The sequence below is a fragment of the Echiichthys vipera genome (genome assembly GCF_963691815.1).
Source record: "Echiichthys vipera genome assembly, chromosome: 12".
In the NCBI taxonomy this organism is placed as follows: domain Eukaryota; kingdom Metazoa; phylum Chordata; class Actinopteri; order Perciformes; family Trachinidae; genus Echiichthys; species Echiichthys vipera.
The window spans coordinates 25,339,243-25,354,242 of NC_139837.1; the positions used below are offsets into that span (position 1 = coordinate 25,339,243).

General features: G+C 42.0%; 1 protein-coding gene across 1 annotated transcript in view; it reads left to right on the forward strand.

The window, feature by feature from the left end:
* The window catches only part of npas3 (neuronal PAS domain protein 3), a gene marked incomplete at both ends in the record, with an annotated part of 307,345 nt that overhangs the window by 250,404 nt on the left and 41,941 nt on the right, over nt 1–15,000 (forward strand).

The window sequence follows — 15,000 nt, forward strand, 5'->3', positions numbered from 1 at the left end:
GCGTCTCTCAGCTGTCGGTCAGGAGGATTCTGCTCCAGAAGATAAATGTCCTTTCCAGACCCCACATAGTGCTGCAGTTCAGTCACTTCCCCACTGAAGTGTTTCTATCATAAATTCACTCTTAGGGACTCATTCCCTCTAAGCCAATCACAGTGGGCATAGAAGGGTTCAAGTCAACTAACATTGATGCCCTCTTCCTTCCATGTTTTCCCAGCATCCCCTGCTGGTTTGTAAGTTTGTATATAAGCAGCGCGCCACATTGAAGAGCCGTTGCTGCTGTAAACTCGGAAAGGACACATCCCTCATTGGGATTCTTTGCATTGCCTTTTCTATCCCTCCATCCTTTTATCCCTCCGTCCTGTCATGCACCCCAAGACTCTCTCTCTCTCTCTCTCTCTCTCTCTCTCTCTCTCTCTCTCTCTCTCTCTCTCTCTCTCTCTCTCTCTCTCTCTCTCTCTCTCTCTGTCTTTCTTTCTCTCTCTCGTGCTGATGATAATTTAAGTATTAGGGGAAAATCCATTTATAAATTAAACAAAATGACTTGATATCCATCGAGTCCCTTAGTTCATCAGCCTGTTCAAACAAGGAGGGGAAGATTGGCTTCACGGCGGCCGGGGTCTTCGGAGACGGCATGGTAATTAGATCTGCCGCGGATTTATTCTTGGCTGATTGGTGCTGGTGATGGGTGAGGGGCGGCTTTAAATTAATTGGAGTTCCACATTTGAGGTTTTTTGTTCTTTTTTCCGTCTTTGACTTTCTGCAAACCTCTAAACTGAGCCTCCCCATGCACCAAACATGGAGATGGAAGGAAAAGCAGACAAATACATATGTGGATGTCAATGGTAAAATGTCTGGGGTAAAAAGATAAGGACAAAATCTAAATCATGCATGGGTGTTTTCCAATGCTAATTTACACTGAAGATAGAAAGATATGAAGACATCGGAGAAGAAGAAGAAGAAGAAGAAGAAGAAGAAGAAGAAGAAGAAGAAGAAGAAGAAGAAGAAGAAGAAAGAGGGATAGAGGTTTTTATGAATGTCTCAGTGATTCCCAAAGTTAATTTGACCAGAGAGAGAAAAAGAGCAAAAGAAAGAAAGGAGGGGATGAGGACAAAGGTGTTTGTTCTACCATGCTAATTTGTCTAGAGAGAGAGATGGAAAGAAAGAGATGGCAGGGGATGTAGGGACGTGTTTGAATGTGCACCAGTGCTTAGCAATGTTAATTTGTCCAAAGAAAAAGAGCGAGACGGGGAGGGAGAGGTTTCAGATGGACATGTATGGATGTGAGGGAGTGATCCCCAATGATAATGTGACCAGAGAGAAAGGAACAGGGAGGATTAGGATTCATGTATGTGTTCTTTAATGTTAATTTGTCTGGAGAAAGAAAGTCGGAATAAAAAGAGAGAGGAGGAGAAGGGCTGGTATGAATCTGTATGAGCGTCTCCCAGGAGGAGCTGGGGCTTATATGTGGTGTCCAAGGTAATCTGGACAATGTGAGGTGACTTTCTGCCGGAGTGGTCAAACTCTGGGACGGACATGAAACTCTTCGGATTGAATCATCAGATCAAGGAGATGCTGGAGAAGCCCTGGTGCCTCGTTTTCCTTTGGTCTACAGTCGCGGGTGCACGGTGTTCCCTGATGTTGGGTTCAGACGGCACAATATTTTTGTCTGTTACAATGATCACTGTGTCAGATTGGACAATTATTGAGTCATGAATCCTTGCATCAAAGCTTGCTTGATGTGCCTGATGCCATCGTGAAGGAGATGTGTGATCTCCCTCCACCACACACCACATCTGTACAGTTTAACAGTCAAAAAAAAAAATGACACTCATTTCAAGTTTGTCTTCAAGTTTGTCTTGGAGTTCACAAGATGTTGAAACAAAGGTCTTTTTAACTTTTACTTCAGCTAAAACTGGTTTTAGCCGTTTTTTGCCATAACATTCCAAGAGTTTTGCCAGGGCGATGATCCAAATTTAACATCTCTTATGCTACTTTTACACATGGCCGATTATTTTCATAAACCGCCATTTTGCTGTCACCGTTTTCAAAATAACATCATGCACACTTGTTGGTTTTCAGAAAGGGTTTTGTTTACACTAACCCGTGTATGTATTCCATCAAGAGCATGCCAAACCTGTAGGTGTCAGTGTAAGCCCACGTTAGCCAATCAGAATCCTGGAAATAGCAACAAATCACTTCCTCTCTCTCTTCTGCTGCTCAACATATCACAGCAGCTGTATTTGAGAATGCAAACAGAAGAAAACCGGTTGCACCATCAAAAATGCGACTGCTACTTTGAATCCATCCATGATCAGCACAGTCAAATAAAAATGGAAAAAAAATTCTGACACATACTGTAACATTGACTAATGGAAACTTCTCCGTTTACATGCAAGCGTGCATCTGGAGTTTTTTCAAAATCTTCGCTCTGGCCGGGGTTTTTAGAAAGAATAATTTTCAGAGGCAAATTCTCCGTTTGCATGTAAACGAAGGGCACAGACACAGGGAAATGCCTCGTGTAAAAGGGGTCTAATTCTCAAGTTGTCTGTTTGATGGAACATTTTTATACCAAAGAGAGGATTATTTAATCATGAGAAACTGTAGCGTCAGAGTTGCCTCCATATCATCGTGCAGCTGATAAAGCAGACTGAGTAGTTACCGATATCTCTAGTTCCATTATGTCTTGTCAATGAGTTAGTATATGTTCATTAAATCCTGGCCAGTAGTGCAAAAAACCTCACTAAGCGTCCAACAGTTCATTAAAACAATATCACCATCAACACATTACAAGTATTTAAGTGTTGTGAAATATGCAATAAACTGTGTACAGGCCCCCTCAATGATCATACCAGTGAGCTAACACTACTAAAAAAGAAAGTATTTCAAAATTGCGTTTCTATAAACACTCTTCTGTTTATTGTTTAGAGGTTTTGTTATATTTTTTTCATGAACATTAAATTCACAGCACCCTCCCCTCCAGACGATGAGTAATGCATTTCCACAGGCGCCCCCGTCATTAGTTTTCATTCCAGTCGATACCTGGCGAACACCACGCCTGCTAACGTGTCCGACTGAGCTTTTCCATTTGTTTACATCGTTTCCCCCCCTCCTTCACTTTCTCCTTGAGGCGTCTTTGTTTCTTTCGTCCTCCTTCACCAGCACTTTCTCCGTTCATCACCTGCCTCTTCCTCCTCCGTGCACCTGGGAGTCTCCCATCGATCGCTGCTGACTTTGTTTCTGTGTGAAGTTTCACACTCAGGGCTCCACTTCATCCTTCCATAGGCCACTGCTTTATATTTTATGGCTGTTTTGGTAGAGTTTCTCTACTTTATCTGGAGGACATACAGTAGTATATAAGTGTCCATTTAAAGCGAGAAGCTGTGCAGAGTGGAAAAGCAGCAGAAGTAGAGATCAGAACCAGAGATTGTGAGCAGGGATGACAGGTTTTTCCATTTTAGAAATTAATCTCTGGTTTCGGCTTCTTAAATCTTAATGTTTTTTGGTTTCATTTCCTCTTCTTTGAGAGTAAACTGAATATCTCTGAGTTGTGGACAAAACAAGATGATTCACGTCATTCTAGGAAACAGTAATCCACATTTTCTGGCATTTTATAAACCAAACCACTAATCAATTAATTGAGAGGGAGTAAGGACAGGAAGGAAGAAGACAGGGTGGATATAAATTAAAACAAATATTCCATCCTCCAACCTCTTTTGCCACAGAGTATTACTCAAACCAATTCCCCAAGAGCCCCACGTCGTCATTTTGAGAAATCCAAAGCTTGAGAGACCTGCTGCATCTATCACTGAACAATCGCTGTTCAGGGAATGCTCAACTATGTGGCAGCAAAGTTCGGCGAAGGGAATACGTAATGACATGGAACCATCGTGATCCGCTTTCTGTTTTTTTTAATACCAGAATTTTTTGTGCATTTCTTTTCATACGATATCCTACCAATCTGTTGATGAGAACAAGCCTCCCTACATGCAAATGTTTCACCGAAACAAACCCCCTCGTGAGACTGTTTTGCAGAGGCACTGTCGATGCATCCAGAGCTTCATGACTGTGATTGTAGAAATACAAACCCTTATTCCAGAATGTATATATAGGGTAGCCACACCCAAAAACTAGAATATACACTCCCTACACATTATCGTCACATATGAAACTACAAACCCCTCTCATCTGGTTCTCCCTGCAGCTTCAGTTGCTTCATTTCAACATAAAGTTTTTTAGTTAATAACTGGGCTTACCTCGCTGGCTCTGCTCTGTCATAATATATCAGACAGCTGACCCCATCCTTTTAATTACAGTCACGCTCATAAAGTATTGAAATTGGAGTTAAAATATGAGATGACCTTGGAAGAGAGAGATGTTCCTTTGAAGCGCCGCGCTGCTTTCAACACCCTCTTGCACTTAAAGAGAGTCATCTTTAAAGCACATGACGCAATTTGACTAATATCAGTCAAACTGAGGCGGAGAGGCTCAGCGTCTCTAAGGCCTCTGAAGGGTGAGTGGTTGAAAATTATTGCTCGTAAGTGTATTTCAGAGTCTTTGTGAGAAGAGGAAAAAGTCTCCCTGTAGCTCTTTATTCCCTCTCACTTCAGCGTCTTCATTACATATCATCAGTTCAGGGTCACAGGGACATTTGTATTCTGTCGGATGTCTGCCGGTTGTTGACTTTGACCTTTGGCCTCCTCGTTGTAGGTGACTTGTAATTGTGATCGTGAAGGAACTGAAGATACCTTTACATTTGAATTGACACATAGATGCTCTCACTGACCTGAAAACTCTGTCAACAACATGTGCTTTCACTTTTTGATTCATTAGTGCACTTTTTGAGTTTTAAAACAGATTTTGTAGCAATATGTAATGACATTTCATGGAGTTAAAACCATCATATTAGATGTTGTTTTTTTTTTGTCTTGTTGTCTAAACATAACCACATAGTTTAATGGGAGTTCACAACATGAACAGTTCCCCCCATGTTTAAATCCAGCAACCTGGAGCTCCATGCTTTCTACATGCTGGATCCTTTCTGACCTGCTGAAAAGTTCAAGTGTCTAAAACTTTTTATTGCTTGAGTGCTAAAATTATGCAAACAAAAGTTTTGTTTTTGACACACTTTTATATCAATTTCCATCTTTAAACGATATAATACTTTTCATCATGTTTAATCAATTGGAAACTTTTTTACAGAAAAAAAATACATGTCCAATTCATGCTTTTTAATGCACCAACATTTCTACAGGAGGTTATTTACTCATAAGTACATTGAGGTACATGTAAACGAAGGCTGTGCAAACCACAGAAATGTTGTTAAATATTAAAAATATTATATTTATATATAATATTAATACTTGTTTGAACAAATTTGAACTTGACCAACTCCATCTCCCTCCAAAGTCCCGCCCTCTTCCCCCCGCCTGACCGCTGACGCCCCTCCTTCATCAGAGAGTGCGCTGAGAAAGTGAGAAGCACAAGTGAAACGGCTTCTTTGTTTACACTACTGGTAACATTAGCACTGACGCTAACGCTAATCTTCCTTGCACAAAAAACATAGTGTTACAAAACTATAGTAATTGAAAACTGATAGACATTACATAACATTACATGTCATTTAGCTGACGCTTTTGTCCAAAGCGACTTCCCATAAGTGCATTCAACAATTAGGGTACAAACCAGAAGATAGCATCTGGATGCTACGTTATCACAGTAATGCTGCGTTCTAGGATCAGTCAAACTAAAAGTTCCTGTCCAGCAGACTCTCCACCACCATCTCATCCCTTTTTTAGCTCCGGATGAAGCTTTCTGCCTGTCATCCGTCGCTCGTTTCACTTGTGCTGCTCATGCTGTGTTCCAGTGCCATGGGAAGTCCAAAGTTTCGGACCTCCAACTAGGCAAAGTGCACTGTAATGCCTGTCAAAGTGGAACCTCCTACTAGAATTCGGAGTAGGTCGATCTCCCTCGAATTCGATAGTTCGAAAATGGGTGGGTGCACTCTCACTGCCCATTCGTACCGTGCCCAAGCACGCTGCACCGCGAGGCCCAGTTGAGAGAGGTGGGCTTTTTCAAAGTACGGATGCACATGTACGGGCATGAGCACAAGCACTGACGATGGTCCTGATGTCTATTTATATGTGACTGTTCACCGCGACGGCTCGCCTCTTGACGCATCTGTTCTTCACTGTTCTTTGCCATCCCTCATAGACTGCTTTACCCCATGGTGTAGTGGTCCCTGGAGAAGTGGGTGTACTCTAATTTTTGCCCTTTTTTAACGCAGCCCAGAAAAAAAAAATATTTTAGAAACAGTGATATGTAAGACTACTCTATTTAGTTTACCCAAAAAACGTCAGTAGTATTTGCTCATTGTCACATAATTTCTGCTGCTTGATCTCAGGGAGGAAGGCTTATGACATGACTAAACCACCCACAGACTAGTGAGAGACAACTATGCATGTTGAGTGAACTATTCAGTGACACCTATTCTCACTTGGCAAGTCAGCTGTTTCTCTTCGACTGTGCCACTATTTTAAGATTAGCATGACTTGATCAGGAGGACATTTGTACGTATCACTGGTCACACAGGCAGCCTGCATGAATGTAAAATATATATGCGGCAAACATGGTGTTTAAGTTAATTTTTTGAACATTTATTCAAATAAATTCAGATTTGAATTTGAATGTTCATATTTCATCTTAGATTAAAAAAACGCAAACAATTATCTTGCACACATCAAAACAATCAGATAAACTCAAAAGTGCAGTATTCAACAAAACAATGTGTCACGAAACAACAATATTTAGCTAACAATGAAAAAATATATACAGTATATTCCAGACAGACTTGCTTTCTGCAGAGGATACATCCAAGGACACACACACACACACACACACACACACACACACACACACACACACACACACACACACACACACACACACACACACACACATTTCTCTGCGTCCACTGTTTCAGAAGTTACCCAAACTAGCCATCTACCTATACTTACCCATTGTTTTGTTTTTGGATCCCAACCAGGAGTTCTTGGATTTAAAATCTTCTTTTTGTTTGGCAGTCCACAGGTCTGGCTATGAAACAATGACTCCCACAACTCATTCAGAAGTGATAAGGCTGCCAAAATCTGTTTCATTTTATTTATCAAGTCAATTATTATGGAGCACTGGAGGTGACATGAGTGCTGTCTTTTGTAAACAAAATGTCATGTCACTTCCAGGGCTCCGTATATTACACATAATGTAGCTAGCTGTAGCTATATCCATGGCTGTCGAGCCCTGACATGTTACTAACATCATTATCAACGCCCATTCACTGTAGTTGACATCTTCATCCAGTTTGAACCGGCATCTCAGGCTGTGGGCGAAGAGGTAGTATCTCCTTCACTGGCAGCATCTTCTCCGATGGGGGCGGGGGGCAGGGCGGCTGTCGATGTTGGTACCGTTACTGGTGTAGCATCGCTAACATAAGCTGAGCTGCTGGCCGATGTTGATTTGTGAGGGGGTTTACAATTATTCAATGAAATGTTTGTTTGGATAGCTCACTTCACCTTACCGGTTCATCACAAAAAGGCAAATCATTTCAAGTAAACTTTTAAAAGTTAAATTTGTCTTTAGCAATATTTACCTCGACATAACCCGCACTTCTCTGCCTCCGATTGGTTCATTCGTCATCATGCCTCAAGTAAACCAATTGAAATGAATTGTCTTTATTGTCATTGTACCAGTACAACGAAATTTACAGTACAATCCCTTAAAGTGCAGAAATAATTTAACATTAAAAGCATCAAAAATAAAAGGCTAGACCTTTGAAAGACACATTTAAAACGACAAGCTTACACACCAACACGCACACACACACACACACACGCACACCATAGCAGCTTAAGGAGACAAAACAAAAAACAGTAGATTGCAGAGACCCTGAGCATCATGTACCATCAAAGGTAAAGGTATTTGCGGTGTTCAGCACTGTTATAGCTTTTGGATAAAAAATGTTCTTAAGTCTATTAGTCCGAGCATTCAGAGACCTGACAACAACAATCTAATCAGTAAAAGCAGTGCATACTAGCCAATTAGAGGCAGACTAGTGAGGGTCATGGCTTCACCATCCTAGGAAAAAAATGGGCAATTTAGCTCGCAGATACTACTGCATGTTGCACATCTGGGGGAGATTTAGAAGTGGGTATACGCAATGCTGACTGAAAAATAAGTGAGTATACGTCGTATACTCGTGTATCCCCTGGGCTACACCACTGGCTCTACCACTCTGTCGCTCTGCAGAGAGGCGAGCTACTCAAGCAGTAACAGCGGTAGGCAACTAGAAGGGCTGCAGCCACGATGAAAGGCAGAAGGCTCGGCGGATCATTTTATTCAGACCGAATAAAATGATTGGTCAGACTTTTATTAGAAATATATGAGAATTGATTATTGATGAGGTTCAACACCTGGTGGATTTCCTTTTACATTTTAGTGGGTCATACGCTTATTAGGAGCATTTTAAGATTACAAAAGAAAAATTTCAAGATGACAGAAAGGGAAGAATTGAATGTAACATTATTGTCGTCCTTTTTCATCTGTATAAGACGTACCAGGTTTTCACTCAACTGAAACATTATAGTTAATATTACTGTAGTATAACGAGCCTCAGACTTTCAACCTGGAGGTGTATTTTATTTTAACCCTTTTAATTCACAACGTTAACCGTGTGTTTAAAACTGTGACCCTGGAGTAGGGAAGGAGAACAGGTTACAGCTGTTCACAAACGTTGATATTCAACATATCTGCTGTTTCTTCTTCAAATACTTTTCACCATTTCCCCCATAACTTCTTGAATGACAGAGGCTCCTTGAATGCACCACAGACATGAATAATTGCCCTTTTTAAGCTTCAAAACCTCTGATGTCAAAGTGACTTTGAACACACCAAGAGGGCGAGATTTCAAATCAAACCTTCCTCAAATATGCATGACCACACGATGATGACACCTCTGACAGAAAAGTGACTTCTCGCGAGGTTTCCTTCATGTCCCTCGTCCCATCATCTGAACACTAGCTTTGTTCTCCGCTACTCTAATGGTGTGTTGTGACTGAATAAAGGGCGTGTACGTTCACATTTACAGCAGCCTTCTGTCCTGAAGATCCACACAACAACCTCCACACACGAGCATGGCGTTCACAACTTAACTCTCCCCAAAGTTAAACTGGAGTGGGGATGTTGTGATGACTGGAAGAACCGAGCAGCACCTGCAGCACTTTGAACAACCTGAACACTTAATTTCCTTCACGTTCATTCCACCCAGACAGAAAAGCTTGCAGTTAATTGAGTATTTATTTCAATTTTCTCTCATCAGAGAGAAAAATTAGTTGGGGAAAAAACACACACCAATTTCAAAGTCTTTCTTGAAGTAACAGTTATTCTTCCCTCCAGGAAAACACCATAAGTTCTCCATTATTAGCTCCTTGCGGTCTAATTGTCCACGGCATCGCCTTATTTCAACATCATAAGTCTTTGATTATTGTTGCTAATTATGCTATTAGCACAATGAAGGGGAATAATTTGTCATAATCGCTCACATTTATCATAATTACCCAAGTTTACAGTCACCTACGTTTAATGTCATTTAGAGCGGCCATCAGCAGCCGCTACTGCCCAAGGACAAACTGTGGGTGTGTGTGTTTGTGTGTGTGTGTGTGTGTGTGTGTGTGTGTGTGTGTGTGTGTGTGTGTGTGTGTGTGTGTGTGTGTGTGTGTGTGTGTGTGTGTGTGTGTGTGTGTGTGTGTGTGTGTGTGTGTGTGTGTGTGTGTGTGTGTGTGTGTGTGTGTGTGTTTGTGTTCGGTTGGGACGTGTGTTTGTATTTGCATTTGAAATGTCACTTGGACTCCAGGACAGAAGGCAAAGGTCAAATCTGCACACACACACACACACACACACACACTTCTCTTCTATCACGTCTTTCTTTCATCCTTCTTAAAATTATTCTGTTGGCTGCAAATAATATTTTTTACATTTTGGATCTAATACCTCCAGTCTGTCTTCCTCCAAAGTAAAAAGCTGACATTGCACGAGAGTTAAGTTGAGACGACAAATAATAATTTTGAGTCCCTGTGTAGTAATTTTTAGTCATTATTCTCTGTGGTCTTTTTCTGTCGTTTGTGGTCATGATGATTGCTTGCTTTGTGTCTTTTTTCAGTCATTTAGCGTTTCTCTTTAGTCATTTTGTAACTATTTTTGGTCATTTAGCATCCCTTTAAGACTGTTTTGTGTTTCTTTCAGATTTTGAGATTTTGTGAGCCAGGACCCCTGGACCCTTTGGGCCCCTGGGCCTGTGCCCGTAGGCCCCACTAAGTAATCCATACACGGCTGAAGGGAACCTTATGCGTCTGTATCAAACAAAGAGAGCCATGACAAAACACAAATATGTACGCAGTCATTTCTAAAGTGTATTGCCTCACTGAGCTGTTGTTGCAGTGAGCATCAGTAACATGATGTAAATCTTTCAGTAACGTGTGCAGTCGCTGTGCAGCTGCAGTGTTTTCTGCGCTTCTGTCTTTTTGTCAGACCTGCTAAATGATTTCCACCGCGCAGATCCTCTAAACTCCACACTCACTGGCAGAATTAGTCACAATGGATTTAGCAAAAGTGCTCAATTTAATTAAATCAGTGTCACAAGTGTGTTTTAAAGAAAAGCAATAAAACCACTTGAGGCAAACAAAGAACTTTTCAGAGGCGAAGGATTATTACTAAAACAAAATGATCCGTTTGGTTAAGTTTTATTAAACCGCCACCCGCTCGCCTGCTTGCCGCTCTAAATGGAATCTTTAGAGTACACAATAGCCAATCACAGGCTATTATTATTAGAGTTTTCTAATTAGTGCTCCTTAACGAGAACGGGGCTGTTTACAATGGGAGTCGGAGCTGCTCAGATAATGACAGCAGAGGACAGGGCGGCGCTGGACGACAAATACAGCGCTCCTCTCTGCTATCTGTCTGTCACAGCGGTGATAACACAGGAACTTCTCAAGGTCCAAGACTCAACTTTTAATTTGTGGACTCTGTGTGTGTGTGTGTGTGTGTGTGTGTGTGTGTGTGTGTGTGTGTGTATGCGTGTGTGTGTGTTTGTGTGTTTAAATAGACTGTTAAAAGCAAACAAAATGAAATGAATGTTGGAACGTAACTAAGTTCTTTTGATAAAGTAGTTTTCTTTATTACAACCTGAGGACCTTTTTAAACTGTGGTGTTAGATCTTTTACTGAAGGTGGGAAGAGAAGAAGAAAGATAGACAGCAGGGGGGAAGAAACAGAGAGAGAAAAAGAAAGAAAGAAAGAAAGAAAGACAGAAAAATATAGAAAGGAAAAAAGAAAGAAAGAGTCAGAGAGAAAGTAAAATATTTTTTTTTTCCCTCTGTCGTCATTTTAGGTCATTTTGTGTATACTTTGTTGTATGAGTCAGGGCCCCTGACGTTAAAACAGGGGGCAGCACTTCACCAACTGTTCTGCGGAAGACATTTCTGCAGAACAGTTGGTGAATGTGGCCCGTTGACTCTCCTGGTGAATCAGGCCCCTTGACTCCTCAGGTGAATCAGGCACCTTGACTCTCCTGGTGAATCAGGCCCCTTGACTCTTCAGGTGAATCAGGCCCCTTGACTCTCCTGGTGAATCAGGCCCCTTGACTCTCCTGGTGAATCAGACACCTTGACTCTCCTGGTGAATCAGGCCCGTTGACTCTCCTGGTAAATCAGGCCCCTTGACTCTCCTGGTGAATCAGGCCCCTTGACTCCTCAGGTGAATCAGGCCCCTTGACTCTCCTGGTGAATCAGGCCCCTTGACTCTTCAGGTGAATCAGGCCCCTTGACTCTCCTGGTGAATCAGGCCCCTTGACTCTCCTGGTGAATCAGACACCTTGACTCTCCTGGTGAATCAGGCCCGTTGACTCTCCTGGTAAATCAGGCCCCTTGACTCTCCTGGTGAATCAGGTCCGTTGACTCTCCTGGTGAATCAGGCCCCTTGACTCTCCTGGTGAATCAGGCCCCTTGACTCTCCTGGTGAATCAGGCCCCTTGACTCTCCTGGTGAATCAGACACCTTGACTCTCCTGGTGAATCAGGCCCCTTGACTCTCCTGGTGAATCAGGCCCTTGACTCTCCTGTTGAATCAGGCCCTTTGACTCCCCTGTATTTCACACCTGATACCTTGTGATGGAGGTCTGAGTCCATCAGATCCATGCGTGCTGGTTCCTGCTCAGATCTGGCAGCAGACGTCCTCCACACCATCTGTCAAAGTCTCTTCATGTAAGACGACACATGTAGCGTCTGTTCCATCTGATCAGAGACGATAAGTCGTAGTTTGTGTTTGTCAGACGCCGGAGCAGCTCTTCCCCTCACAGACGTGTTTGTAAAACCAGTTAGCAGCTCGATGAACACGGCCGCCACGTCTATTCCTCCTCACGCCTTCCTCTGATTACGGATGCTAATCTGCTCATTCCGTCCATCTGTCCCTCCTTCTTCACCGCCGCCTAGATTCAATTACACCAAAACACACTCCTCGTTCTGTTATACTCTTGTTTCTCCATCCTCCTTATATTCTTCTTCTTCTTGTTGTTGAGTGTGTGTGTGTGTGTGTGTGTGTGTGTGTGTTTGTTTTCTACCTTCCTTTTCTTGTTTGGTCGTGTTTCATCTGGGGACGCCGCTGTCGTCTGGCCAAACATGAACAGAGGGACGAAGGGAGAGAGAGAAATTAAAAGAGAGGAGGTAAAAACAGAAGGACTCAGAGACACAAAGGAAGAAAGAGGCGAGTGAGTTATGGAGATGAAAAGGAAATCTAACAGAGTGGAGGTGTTAGAGAAGAAGAAGTACTGCAGCCGTTTGTTTTTTTTAGATGCAACATTAAATAATACCACAAGCTTAAGAGATTTTCACATTTTTGTGCTATGACATAAAATATATCTTTTTGAGGCTTTTACACTTCTTAAAAAGTTTGCTAACAAGAAGCTAAATGAGACTACAGAGGTTATCTTGGACACATCCTCATATCTAAACAACACACTCAGTCAATTGTTAAAAGGAGGCGTTATATTCCTCCTTTCCTAAAAGACATCTTACTGGGATAGGTGTAAACCAGTGGTGATTGCTCCAAGACTGCAAGGGAAGCTCAGCTTCCCCTAAAAAAAGTGGTGAAATATGAACTGCTGTGTGATTCATGTTTTATTGACTAAATACGCGCTAGAAAGCCTTCATTTTTTGTTCAGAATCGGAATACATTTTTGATTGACAGCTAAATGAGCGAATCAGCGATCTTGAAGAATAAACATCCAGCGGAGCATTTTCCAAGTTTTTCCGTTGTTCTGAACTGATCCGGAGACTTTACCGATCCCCAGAGACTTTGTCTTTGTTAAAAACCACTAGCGTTGTGTTTGGAGACTCTGTTCTGTCACTCTGTGGTTTCTGTCCCCAATGAGCAGCAGCAGCTCTGGAGCTTCTTCCCAGGTCACGATCACTCACACTCACAGGTGGTCACACTTCACAGTAGCCTGGCGCAGCAGCTCCAGCTGGGCCAAGGCCGTTTAAGCAGCCTAGCTCTGCTTCCATTGAGAGGACACTGGTCAAGTCCCTGGAAAAGACGCCTAGTTGGTACGACAAGGTCACAGATCCTTTTCTTGAAAAGGAACAAAGGGTCGAATTTACATAGAAATAAACAAACACATTTATGATTTAGGCCGTAAAAATGAGCTTTCCCTCCTTGAAAGACCAGCAGCCACCACTGGTGTAAACATGTGATGTGATGCGAATTACAACGTGTGACGTACAGGGAGGTCCAACACCTGTGCGTGAAGAAGCTGTGATCTGATAACTCAGGGCTTTCTCTGCTATGATGGTCGGCATCTCACGGGTTTCACAGGCTCTCCAGTCACTCATCACCACGCTCCATATTTCCATATCGAGTAAAAACAATGGTGATTGATCATAATCGCCATTGACCCACTAATGAAAGCACTTTTATTTGCTGCTCTTACAATGAAATACGATCTGAGTGTCTATGGCGACTTTCCCGCACTGAAATCAAACGCGGCGCACATTAAATGACACTTTTTTTTTTTTTTACGTCTTTCCCCTTCTCTCTTTGGACACTGTTCGGTTTGGAACCGAACTCTGGGAGATGAGACAGAAAAACCACAACTCATTTTCATGAAACTTGGTGGAAGGATTGAACGCGAAATGTCTAAAAATAGATGCGAAACCCCCACAAAAAGATGCAAAATGACTATAAATAGATGAAAACCCCCACAAAAAGATGCAAAATGACTAAAAATAGATGCAAGACCACCACAAAAAGTTGTAAAATGACTAAAAATAGATGCAAACCCCCCGAAAAAGATGCAAAATGACTAAAAATAGAAGCAAAACCCCACAAAAAGATGCAAAATGACTAAAAATAGATGAAAACCCCCACAAAAAGATGCAAAATGACTAAAAATAGAAGCAAAACCCCCACAAAAAGGTACAAAAATGCCAAGAAATAGGTGCAAAACCACCAAAAAAGAGACAAAATAACTAAAAACAGATGCAAAACCACCAAAACATGCAAAATGACTAAAAAATTGTTGCAAAACCACCAAAAGAAGATGAGGTTCCAGAGGCATCGCCTGCAGCTACATATTACCGCCAAAGAGGCGCTAGAAACAATGTGTCTTAATTCTTAAAGAATGAAATGCTTTCACTATTTTAAACCAGCTACGTAAAAGGGTGCTAAAAAAACGTTAAATCTGTGGTTTGCAGATTGAGCGTCTTCCTGACCGTAGCTGCACAGAAAGAGCAGGCAACACACACACACACCCACACACACACACACACACACACACACACACACACACACACACACACACACACACACACACACACACAGCAGTGTAACATGCTGTAATGTGATGGTTTCACTGTTTGTCCAGTGATCCAGGTGTTTTCAGTGTAAATGCCACAAGAGGAGTT